Here is a 13,651-nt window from a genome sequence, read left to right on the forward strand (position 1 = left end):
TCTAAGAAACATTTTCTAATTAGGCATTGTAGAAAGAATAAATAGATATTTTTCACAAATCACTTTCCTGTGACAAGTATAACATATGTTAATTTGCTACAAAACAATGGAGCATAAATTCAAAGCTGGGTTATGAAAATGAGCTTCTTGCCTTTGGGGAAGGTAGATTGAGGAATGAAACACAAAGTTCTGGATTTATCTCAAAGGAGAAAAATAAGTTTCCTTTACTTGTTTTACTGTGACATAATAAAATGAAAAAGAAAAATCCCCAGTGTTTCAAGGAGGGAGTTGCTTATTGGTTCCCAGCTGCCCAACCCTGAAATAACCACACAGAAATTATATTAATTAAATCACTGCTTGGCCCATTGGCTCTACATTCTTATTGGCTAACTCTTACATATTAATTTAATCCATTTCTATTAATCTATATAAGGCCACGTAGTAGTGGCTTACGGGCAAAGTTTCGGTATGTCTGACACTGGAGGCTCCATAGTCTCTCTCTCTCTCCACCTTCCTTACCCCAGCATTCAGTCCAGGTTTCCCCCACCTACCTAACTTCTGTCCTATCAACAGTCCAAGGCAGTTTCTTTATTCATTAACCAATAAAGGCAACAAATAGACAGAAGGACCTCCCATATCATCCCAGGATTATATTTAGCCATTCATAGAAGTTATATACAATAATTAATTTTATAACTTATTACTATTATTACTATTATTGTTGTGTGAATATGTGTACAGTTGCACACAGAAGACAGAGATGACTTCAGGTCATCTGACCAGACCCATCTTTTATTTTTTTTCCCACAGATATCTCTCACTGGCCTGGAAAGAATCAAGAAGACTCCTTACAGGTTGCCAAACCTTATCTTATGATCTTTGTTCTCTATTGAAATTAATAAAACTGAAGGTAAATCTGATTGCATTCAAAATTTTGCTGAATACCTTTTAAGCATTCTCAAAATGTATAAAGATACATTTAACTGAAATGCAACATTTCTTTCTATTTGCATTATAATCCCCATGAACATGCTTGGTTATGCAATACTGTCTTATTTAGTACAGCTGACCTTAAGATGACTTGTAGCTGATGCAGGCATTGAACTTCTGATTGTCCTGCTTCTACTTTGCTTTGCCAGAATGGCAGAAGTGTGTACCATGCCCAATATACACCTATCATTTACAAAGTATTTTTCCAGCATTATTTAAAATATTTTTCTATTAACCATTTAAAGATTTAGGCAGTCCATCACAAATTCTACCCATCATTCTTTCTTTTACCTGGTGTTTTGATTGATCTGAATGTTTTTAATTTTTCCTACATACATCCTTTGGTGTGTGTGAAATCCACCAAATTTATTAAAATTATCACTCAGCCTTTCTTATGAGCAGGAAGTTTTGATCTAAAATTTTTATTTCTATGTCTAAAAGAACATGTATACTTGACAGACAAAAAATATTATTCCATTTCCTTGTCCACCTCTGATATTTCTTTATACATTATTCTCTATCACAAGAAATTCCATTACTGTTTTCACTTTCCTTTATTCATTCATTCATATTTTCTTCTTGTTCTGATCTCTTTTCAAATTTATGTTTAAAATAAGTAAATTTTATTATTTCTATCTGAAATAGCAATCCATTTACTTCTCTGTGTGGCTCTAATAACCACTAAATCAAGGCCAATAATAACTCATTAGAATTCATGAAAACTGTCTTAATTCTATTCTGTGATTTGATTCTAACTCTGTGTTGTAGGATTTCCCCTATTAAACAGAAGAAAGATAGTTTTTATTATTATTATTATTATTATTATTATTATTATTATTATTATTATTATTATTATTAATTTATTAAAGATTTCTGTCTCTTTCCCGCCACCGCCTCCCATATCCCTTCCCCTCCCCTAATCAACTCCCCCTCTCTCATCAGACCAAAGAGCAGTCAGGGTTCCCTGCCCTGTGGGAAGTCCAAGGACCTCCCACCTCCTTCCAGGTCTAGTAAGGTGAACATCCAAACAGCCTAGGCTCCCACAAATCCAGTACATGCAGTAGGATCAAAACCCATTGCCATTGTTCTTGACTTCACAGCAGTCCTCATTGTCTGCTATGTTCAGCAAGTCCGGTTTTATCCCATGCTTTTTCAGACCCAGTCCAGCTGGCCTTGGTGAGTTCCCGAAAGAACATCCCCATTGTCTCTGTGTGTGGGTGCACCCCTCGCGGTCCTGAGTTCCTTGCTCGTGCTCTCTCTCCTTCTGCTCCTGATTTGGACCTTGGGGTTGTAGTCTGGTGCTCTGTCTCTGTCTCCTTTCATCGCCTTATGAAGGTTAATATTCAGGAGGGTGACTATATGTTTTTCAGAAAGATAGTTTTAAAAGAAAAACTCAGACAATACTCTTCAAGTTTATATTTTATTATGTGTACTATCATATTATAATATTACTTTCAAAAGAATTGAGCAGCCTTTTATAAAGCATGCTGTTGCCCAACCTTTGTCTGCCCCACTGATCAGAACCTTAGTTGTTTTTATCCACATTTAAAAGAGTTTAATTAAGAATTTTCAAGAACTTTCTAAGTACAAACACATGTTCCTTTTCTGTAAATTATTTTCCCTGGATTTGTTTAAGTTGACTTTTTCATTACTCCCGGTGATAACTAAAAAGTGTCATTCCCAGAGCCGGGCGGTGTGGCACACACCTTTAATCCCAGCATTTGGAAGGTAGAAGTAGGTGGATCTCTGTGAGTTTAAGGCCAGCCTGGTCTACAAGAGTTAGTTCCAGGACAGGCTTCAAAGCTACAGAGAAAGCTTGTCTCAAAAAACCAAAACAGATAAAAATGAAATTGTCATTCCCACATTGCACTGACAGATAAAACATAGGGTGTGCACTTTGATTTGATTGTTACGTAAATGTTAGTTTTAGTCTAATTATCTTATGTAAGCATGCTGTGCAATTAAAAAGAAAATTAATTGTCTTACATTTAAATTAGCTTGTGTCATTTGTTATTTACTCTACATGTACACGTTATACTAAAAGTCTTTTTCTTGTCTTATATCACATTCTCTTTATTTCTTCTATTCCATTATATTTTGTGATTACCTTGTGTGTTCATATATTTATTTCATATATTTAAAATATGAAGAAAATAGTGTCTTTATATATCTTTCATCATGATAGCTATTCTTTTTGTAATTCTTTGTTATTTATTAATTCTATATGTATGTGCTTTGTATATATGTGTGTACCATGTGTATGCAGGAGCCAGTTGAGGTCAGAAGAAGGAGTTGGATCGCTTTGATATAAAGTCACAAGTAGTATGTGAGTAGTCTCTTGGACCATGGAAACCAAACTCTGATCCTCTGCAAGATATTGAGCTATCTCTTTAGATATGATAGCCATTCTGTTCTGTTTAAGGTATTGAAAAATGAAAACGTTGATATATCATAAGCTTTGTCAGGATTCATAGATAAATCACATAATGAGAGAAATTATTTAGATGCTATATAAATCACAGGGAAACTTCACCCATGACACTTCAACATTGTGACTATCTTAAGAAGATCTGAATAAATACAACATGGATAGACATGCAAAGGGGGCAGGAAGAAAAACTCTCACAAATAGACAAATGACTGTAGGAATCTAAAGGATGCTGAGAGTAGAAACGATAAGTATAATCAGCACCTATTTGGCACTAAATACAAATCTCAAAAATGAACTACTATAATAACTTCACTAAAACATGTGCCTGACTCAACTGAAATGATCTGACTGCAAATGCAGGTGCTATACCTGTGAAAATATGCAAATTGAAATAATTTTGAGTCTTATTTTTTTCCATTTCTGTAGTGAAAAATATTTGTAGATCTCTTGCTTCACAGAGAGGCTTAAAGAGTAAATACTATTGTACTAAAATCATTTCATATTTTATATAAAGTGATAGAAGTTACAGGTCATATTATAAAAACACAATCATGTTAACACTTATAAAATGTCCAGTTTCCCACTAATTTCAGATAAGACATTATATGTTGTCTCTTTAATGAAATTCAATATTAAAATGATACTACTATATGAACAAATACGTAACTACTGTTCTGTTGTAATAAGAGGAGCAGAGCGGCGGGCTGCGTTCCTGCCGCCCCGGCTCACAGCCACGTGGCTAGCTTATGCCCCGAAATAATTACCCGGAAACTGTATTCTTTTAAACACTGCTTGGCCCATTAGTTTTAACCTCTTATTGGCTAGCTCTTACATATTGATCTAACACATTTCTAATATTTTGTGTAGCACCACGAGCTGGCTTACCAGGAAAGATCTTAACTTGCATCTTTCTGGAGTGGGAGAATCATTGCGACTGCCTGACTCGGCTTCTTTCTCCCAGAATTCTGTTCTGTTTACTCTGCCTACCTAATTTTCTGTCCTATCAAAGGGCTAAGGAAGTTTATTTATTTAACCAATGAAAACAACTCAAAACAGAAGACTCTCCCCCATCAGTGTTCAAAAAAATATAGACATCTATAGCCTTCTTATGCTGAAACTTCTTTGCTGTCTATGTTGTGTATAATCAATTCAAGATTACCTGCAGTTAAATCCAATGGGGTAGGTGTTTGTCTGACTTTTCATTAGTCATTGAGGAAGAAACCGTCACCATAAAATTTTAGTGGAAAAAATAAATAGCTAACTGCTGACAGTATATGAAATTCACAGTATTGTCATGAAGAGGAAAGTTGTTATTGGAAATCTTTGTGCAGCACAGAAAGTATGTACCTATAGGAAAGATGAAAATTACATATTCCTATATTCTCTGGGATGTTTTCCAAATAACTTCTGGAATGAGACAGCTGTACCCTTTTCATCTTTTCCCTATTGCCTCTTTATATGGTTAGTTCCAAATGAGATATTTTGTGTGTTGTTTGGATTGTCAGTATATGAATTCATGCCTAGTTCTGTCGAAGCACAGCGTGTTGGTTACATATTTATTGATCTCTCACAAGATGTAAGGAGACACGGAGAAAACATATGCAACATGGCCCACAGTTCTAAGAAATTATATTTTAAATTTAGTACACATGTCTTAAACAAGTATATGCAAGAAACATAATTTTGCTAGTAACTTTTTAAGCTGAGTTAGTATAGCATAATAAATTCAACATAAATGCTTTATAAATTGGAAAATCAATAGCTTTAATGAAAGCTAGCTCTGTAGACAATGTGTCAAGATTTTCTTGAGAGCTAGCTTCTAAATTATTATTTTTCTTATCAAAATTCAATTGCACAATATACATTTGGTAAATATTTTATTGAAACAGATTCTAAACAAGGCTTTTTGAAGTCTTTGGATACTGGATGATTTTTATCCTCAGAAACTTGCTCTCAACATACAGTTTATGCAAAAGAAAACAAATTTTAAAGTAAACCTCTTTCTTACTCACTTTATTAGAAAACTGCAGAATAAAAATTATACTGATAAAAATTTAAAGTTGTTCTTTCAGCTCAACTGAAAGTTTAACTCATATTGTACAATCTCAGAATGAAAATCAATTTTTACATGAAGACAATTAAAGTTTCTAAGGTTAAACTATTCACATCCTCATAACAGTCAAGTTAAAGACATTAAAATCTAAAAGTTACTGATTCCAAACTAAAATTCATCTCAAGAGTTGTGGAAAATGGCCTGATGGGATTGTAGATTGAAAGCAAGATTTAAATGAGTGCTACTTTAATTTTATGTGTAAGTAAATAGCTGGGGGAAAATGGTGATTTGTGTTTCCAAATTTCTTTATATCCTCTTATCCTCTAACAAAACAGAAAGACCAATTAGGATAACAGTTACAATTTTTTTAAGAACATAATATAGGCAATTTCCTCAAAATACAAGTGAATTTTCAAAATCTCTTCTATCAAAATGTGTTTGATACAAAATGACACAGGAAAGAGAAAAGAAAAATCAACAACAACAACACAAAAGAAAAACAAGGGTCCTTGAATTTCAGTGGCAGAAACACAGCAGGCACTAGACATAGGATTTAAGGTATTATTCAAGATAAATGAGAAGTTCTTTTCTAGTTGGTGTTTTCTGCATCCATCAACACTAACTCTGCTAATATACAGAGAAACTACAATTGGTGAAAGCCTTACATGGTGACGAACATTGTTCTCACTAAAACTGAATGGATTAAAGAGATCCACTTTTTCCACATTAACCAAAACTTAAAAACAAAGTTAAGCTTCTCCACACTAAAAATTTGGTATAAACTCCTCTGTTTATTCGATATAGAGTTTATAGTAAAAGTAAAAATAACAAGAAAGGTATGTTGGGTTAGAAAAATAAATTTTAATAAGAAAAATGCTACTACCATTTTGAAAAACGTGCATACTATTAAGCCAATAAATTCCATACAAGCCATTGAGAGATAAGAACTTTATATAATCATATGCAATACAAACATATAAAAACAGAAATACATGGATGATTTTCCATCTTTCTACATAATAAATAATTTATGTTTTTTAATAAAAGTCCTAGTTCCTTGGGAAACTAGTAACAGTGGGCTCATGAAGACTGTGAAAACCATTCCTAAATGAGATTTTCTTTGAATACATGGTCAACTACACAACTGACTCTCAGTCTTTCATGGACTATGTTGCACAACGAGCATGGAAATTTTTATTGTCCCCAAGTTTAAAAGTGTATTCATTTAACATAATTGAGATTATTGAATGATTCAGTAGTTACTGAAACTCATTGAAACAAATTAAATTAGTTACTCTAATCCTGATAAATATATAAGTATATTTAGAGTTTGGATCAAATATTGATGCAATTTGTTTTGTTCAATTTATTTTCATAGTAGCAGTATGTAAGAACTGTGAAAGTTAAAATTGTTAAAGCAATAAGGGAGAACTGTTAAATAGAGGGATTCAGTTAATATTTTCAAATGGAATAACAGAAACAAAAGTCATTCCTTGTTTGCTGAATGAAGTAATTAATCTAAGTGCGACATGCCAACCTTTTGCTAAAGTACCATGTAAAAATATGTTGATGACTACTATATGAGGGCATAACTAGAACTAACCAACCAATTGGACTATGGTAACATTGAACAAGAATGCCCTCCACAGGCTCATATGCATGAGCAACTGTTCCCAACTTGGTAAAACTCTTTGGACATGATTAGATGTGGCCTAGTTAGAAGAGGTGTGTCACTAGTGTTGGGCTCTAAGTTTTCAGAAATCCATTCTAGGCCCATTTCTGCCACCTCAGACCCCACCCCAACTGTTGACAACAGATCAATATGTAAAACTCTTAGCTGTGCAACTGCTCCTGTACTATGCCTGTTTGCTTCCAGTAGGACAATAGTCTCGTAGCCTGTAAAGATTTTTCACTTGTAGCTTTTTAGTAAAACGATGATTGTCCAGTAGGCAAGCAGGAAGTATAGATGGGGTAAAGTATAGACTAGGAGAATTTTCTCAGGAGGAAAGACTCAGTCTGCAGTCATCACCCAGACACAGAAGGAGCAAGATAAAAATGTCTTACTGATAAAAGATACTAAGCCACGTGGCTAACAAGACAAAAAGTATGGGTTAATTTATGATGTAAGAGATAGTTAATAAGAAGCCTGAGCTAATACACCAACCAGTTTATAATTAATGTAGACCTCTGTGTGTTTCTTTGGGACTGAATGTGTACAGGACATGGCAGGACAGAAATCTCTGCCAACAGCTTCCCACCACTGTGATCATGAACTAACTTTCTGAAATTGTAAACAAACTATCACTGAATGATCAGTTTTATGAATCTCCTCTATTATGACCTTTCTTCAAAACAAAAGACATGTTTCATTAAATATAAAATGTCAACTCTTTATCACCTTGTTCCCTAAAACATGCTACATGCAAACTCAAACTCTATGCATTTTTCTGATTAGAGTCTGGATGTACAATCCATGTACAGAACTACCTGTTTGTCATACTTAAGAGAAGAACCTGAAAACAACCTAAATGCCCCTAAACTGAAGAATGGATGAGGAAAATGTGGTACACTTACACACTGGAGTACTACCCAGCAGAAAAAAAAAATCTTGAATTTTCCAGGAAAATAGGTGGAGGTAGAAAACATTATTTTGAGTGAGGGAGGTAACCCAGACACAAAAAGACAATTATGATATGTGGGTTTAAAACATAAACCAAAGAAAACCAGCCTACAAATCACAATCTCAGATAATTTAGACAACAATGAGGATACTAAAAGAGACTTACATAGATCTAACCTACATAGGAAGTAGAAAAAGACAAGATCTCTTGAGTAAATTGGGAGCATGGGGACTTTGGGAGAGGGTTAAAAGTCAATTAGAGAGAGAGAGAGAGAGAGAGAGAGAGAGAGAGAGAGAGAGAGAGAGAGAGAGAGAGAGAGAATAGACTACAACCTAGGAAATACTATAATCATAATTCAAGAATCACTCCAAAAGGGTTTTTGAATCAAATATAAAAATGGAGAACAGAAACAAAGCTATAGAAAATACTGAGTGAATATCATTATTTTAGATCAGCAGTTGCTTGCTACAATTCTGTTTATATGAATGATGAATGTTTCATTATGTATTGGCAACACAAAATCATTTCTAGAATTTGTTTTAAGAACTAAAAGCAGGAATTCAGATAAAACTGAAATGTCTGAAGGAAGATTTAAAAAAACACAATTATGAACTATAAGTACTGAGAACTTATCTTACTACTTTGATTTTCAAATTCAAAAACTACAAGAGAAAATAAATTTCAATAGAAATCGGAAGAGCTACCCTCAGTGGAAAGAATGTTACTTATGTGATACATGGGTAGTGCTTCTTAGTTCAAGACAGAACAACAAAATTGCAAGATTTTATGGAATTCTGACAAGAAAACATTTGCTAAGGTAAGAGTTTTCTGGAAGCCAGAAAAAAAAAGTTTTATGGGTATTACAAAGTCATTGTTAAAGAAATAGGGAATGTTTTATTATAACATTGATAGTTGGATCCAAAATTAGTACTGGACCCAAAATTTGCATGAATGGATAAAATAACTTTTATTCCTGAAGACCACATATGTGATGAATTTCATCTTAATTCTTTTCAAACATTTTTCATATATATTTAAATAATTTTCTACCAATTTTCTTTATATTTATATTAATTTTTCAAGATTGATACCATCATCACAATTTTTGGACTAATAAATTTATTACACTTCAATTTTTCCCTTTATTTCCATATACATCTGCTTTATGTGGGTTCCTAGTGTATAGTTCTAGAGAGCTTGTAACTTATTAAATAGTACACACTGGCCTTAAATACATAACAATCTAGCTTGCTTCTCCATCCCAAATAGTAGGACTATGCAAGTGAGCCGTCACACCTAGCTGATATACATGCAGTTGCTAATTAAACTGTTGTTTGGTATTTAATTACATGGTTCATATATGGTACTTTCATTATGAGAACTACAAATCTGGTGTTTAATATCATATTATTGTTTCCTATTAAAATTTCATGGACTTCTTTCCTACTTTTAGAGCTTCCATACCTTCATTTGAATCCATTACTTTTACTATCTAATTTCCTAGTGCAAATTATACATTTATGTAAAACTAAATTTCAACACTTCAGAGTAAAGAAAATAAAATATACTGAACCTTCTTTTGCAAAGCACAATGTGTAATTTCTTTACAAAGAAAGAGTTGTTTAGCAATATTTTCTGAGCTTTGTAGAAGAAAAAGCCAATTCTCAGAAAATATATGTAATCTTAGTAACATTGCCAAACTAATAGGCAGGTAAGCTGAAACCTATTGTAAGAATAATTAGAGGGATGCTTTATTCCCTACTGACCAGGAAACTTAAATTTTCAAATAATCATCAACCAGAAAACTTAAATTTTGAAATCATTATCCTTCCCAAAAAACTTGCAACTTTAGCAAATACTATTAGTTTTTTATACTCAACCAAATAAAAAAAAAACTGGTTTATTTCATGCTGTGTTTGTAGAATATCTACACCTTAGAGAATTTCAAATTGCAAGGACTGTTGCCCTTGCCATGGGACTATTTCTATTGCCCTACAAAGGAACTTACTGAATTTCCTTTTCATTTTAGTGTAGCATTTTAACATATGCAACACTTTGGTAGAGTCTATACACTGGGGCCTACTTTTATTTACTCACTCATTTCATTTTATCACTGTAATCATGGGAAAATGTTAAAACAGAAATAGCAAACAAACGGAAATAATAACAATGGGAGTGATTCTGCTCTCAGATTCTTTTCATATTTCAGAAAGACCTTTTCCCCAGAAACACTCTTTATCTTCAACTATTTATTTTCTACTTGGTGCCTTTCTCTGTAAAACCTGGTCGCCATGTACCATGTATAGCTCTAGACAGGTCCAGTAACCCACCACAGGAATTAATGTGTGAGTGCTTTGTTTTTTTTTTTAATTAAGAATTTTAGTTGCTATTGTGCCCTCAGAGACTAACACTCTCACACCAAATTCCCAAACAGTTGAATATCACTACTGTCATCCCCGTAGTTAACATGTCCACTAAGTCACATGTAATATTATCACTCTTTTCAGAGTGTCTCTTAAAAATTCACCCTTGGTGTGCTTACCAGCAGGAAAATGCATGGCGTGCAACTCAAAAATAAGTTTGCTTCAGGAAAGACACACTAAAAACACCTAGATTCTCCTGTGGGGTTGCCATGTCATTAGAATATTAGACTCTGCCTGCACAGTCCTAGAAAAGTCCTGTAGCCACCTCTACTTCCCTTCTCACAGAGAAACATACTGCCCCACAGCTGCTGTCTTACATCCACCGCTTCAGATCAGCTACGTTTCTCTTGTTCTTTTCCTGACCAGCTCGAAAAGCAGTTCTATTGCCACATAGAGCAAAATTATGGTAACTGAATTCTCGGTGTGGTAACAGATCCAGGCATGACACACAATATACACAAAAAATAATCAAGAACCTCCTGCTGTCACATATTTTAAGTTGAAGCCTCAGAATTTCTGCGAGACTTTAATTTTCTCATTTTATTTATATTGTTTGACAGATTCTGCATTACCTTTAATTCTTGTCACTCCAATATTTCGTGACACCATGTATCCATAACTATTAGATAATAGAATTTCCCCTCATATTTAATGGTACTACAAAGCAAGCCTGGAGTTGAAAAGACACGAGCCATTTAAAATCAACCTTTACAAAATTAATATAATACACTTAATGTAGGAAAGCCAGATAAAAATAATACATAAATAATGTATATTTGGCTATTGTCAATGCAAGAACAATTTTGAAATTTCTGAAACCTGGTCTGTTTTTGAAAATCAGTCCTTCCACCAGCATCAAAACTCATAAAGCCCTTTTTGTTAAAAGTGGACACTGCACAGCAAATTTACAAAGAAGACCAAATGCAAATACCACTATTGTTCTTAATATTATATAAAAAAACCCTGAGTGTGCTGAGAAAAACATTTCTGTTCACTCTTCATCATCCACACCACCTGAATCTAGAGATTCAACGCCATTCTTTCTCATGACTGTCACATTCAGCCCTGTTGTCTTCACAGAGAAATAGATAACAGTGAGTTCAGCCTCTCATGTTAACCAAACATGCAGTTGAGACAAGAGAGTCCAATGATATTCATTTACTGAATAATATGCACATTTAAATGTATATGAGCCAATACTAAGAAAATTAACTTTATAACCTAAAATGGCTTTACTTTATTAGTATGATTTGTATCATAACTAATGTAGAACATTATAATATAATTAAGTAATCAAAATGTACATGCTTTATATCTTAATTTTTAGCACTCAAAATAGTGTTCTTCTCTCTTTTACCATGAAGAATCAAGCAATCTATTGAAGGAATAAACTTTCAAAGTTGACAGCACTATAGATAAATATTGAATAACAACTTGAAGATTTTAAAGTTTCTTTCTTAAGCTCATATTAATATTTGCATTAAAACTGTTGATCTTTATGTCATTAATTATTCAAATGCCCATACAGAAATTTCAGATATTTCTATTCCTGTTTATGTAAAGTACAGAATTTCAAGTTTTCTTTTTCAAGTTCTTCACAGATCTCTGTAAAATTGGCATGAGTGTTAATCATGTTCTTCTCTGTGTTTATTTCCTCTAGTGTCTTTAGTTCTGGTTGTTCTTCCTTGTTTTATATAGTAATATGGTCAATAAAATGTTAAAAGCTATTTTAATTACACTGATAATTTATAACTTAATTTATGATAAATGCTTGCAATTATAAAGATAATATGATACATTTCAAAAACATGCTTTGGGGGGTCTATAAAATTGTAAACATATGCAAAAATTTGATACAAAAGCAAAATGTCCTATGTGGACTTAAAAAAGATCTTCAATGATATATAGCTTGTGTTTTGCTATATTACTTTATTGCACCAATGTTAATTTTTGTAGATACAAATAAGACACTATTTATATGGTAAAGATTTTACAGGTCAGTTTTTAATACATTTGCAAATGCTTACAAATATTTCAATAAAGTTATGAGGAAAAATTGATATAGAATGAAAACATGGAGACATGAATGAAGAAGCAACTTTATATTATTTTAAATCTTTTTGACATACTTGAGAATTGTACACAATAATTATTAAAGCCTACTAATAGTATAAATGTGTGAATCTCACTGTTATGTCTCCACATATTCCTTTATAGGGGATTGACCATATAGTCCACATTCCCTCCATTTATCACTTTTCTTAACATCTCCTCGCTCTTCTACTCTATCTGATCCTTTCACTTACAGAAACAGTCAATTTTGGCAATTTTTAAGGTAAATATCCAAGACATAAAGCTTAAAGTAGTTACTACTAAAGTGCTACACACACTCACACACACACTCGTACATACACAAACTATTGCTTCTGTATCATAAAACTGATTACTACCCGAAGCCACTGTAGTAGTTTGAATGAGAAATGCCCTCAAAAGCTTATACGATTGAACTGGTGGGAAAGGACAGTTTGGAATGGACTAGGAGTGTGGATTTGTTGGAGGGGGTGTGCAAATGGTGGCAGGATTCGAGGCTTCAAGAGCCTTGTGAAATTCCCTGTGTACCTTCTTTCTCTGTACCTACTAGCATATCAAGATATGAATTCACCGATATTCCTGCTCTCTTTTTTTTTGCTCTGCCACCATGGAATATAGTCCTCAGAAGGGTAAGTCCAGTTATAAGTTGCTGTTGCCATACTGTTTTTTCACTGTAATTGAAAAGCAGCAAACACAGAAGTTAGTACCAAACATGAGCTTTTCCTAGGATAGTCATGAACATGTTCATTTTGGAGAAATGTGAAGAATAAGAAAGTAGGTGAATGCTAAAATCATAGCTTAATGGGCCTTCCTAATAGGAGACTGGAAGACAGCAATGCAAAGAGATTTGCACACCATAGAGGCCTCCTAATATGTGTCAGAATTATGTGGTGGAGAATAAGAATGGCCCTCATAGGTTCATATATTTGAAAACTTAGTTAGAAAGAGTTGTAATGTTTGACAGAGATTAAGAGATGTGGTATTGTTGGAGTAGCTGTGACATTGTTGGATGAAGTCTGTCATTTTGAGTGAGCTTTGTGGT

The sequence above is a fragment of the Microtus pennsylvanicus genome, chromosome 1 (assembly GCF_037038515.1).
Source record: "Microtus pennsylvanicus isolate mMicPen1 chromosome 1, mMicPen1.hap1, whole genome shotgun sequence".
Taxonomy (NCBI): Eukaryota; Metazoa; Chordata; class Mammalia; order Rodentia; family Cricetidae; genus Microtus; species Microtus pennsylvanicus.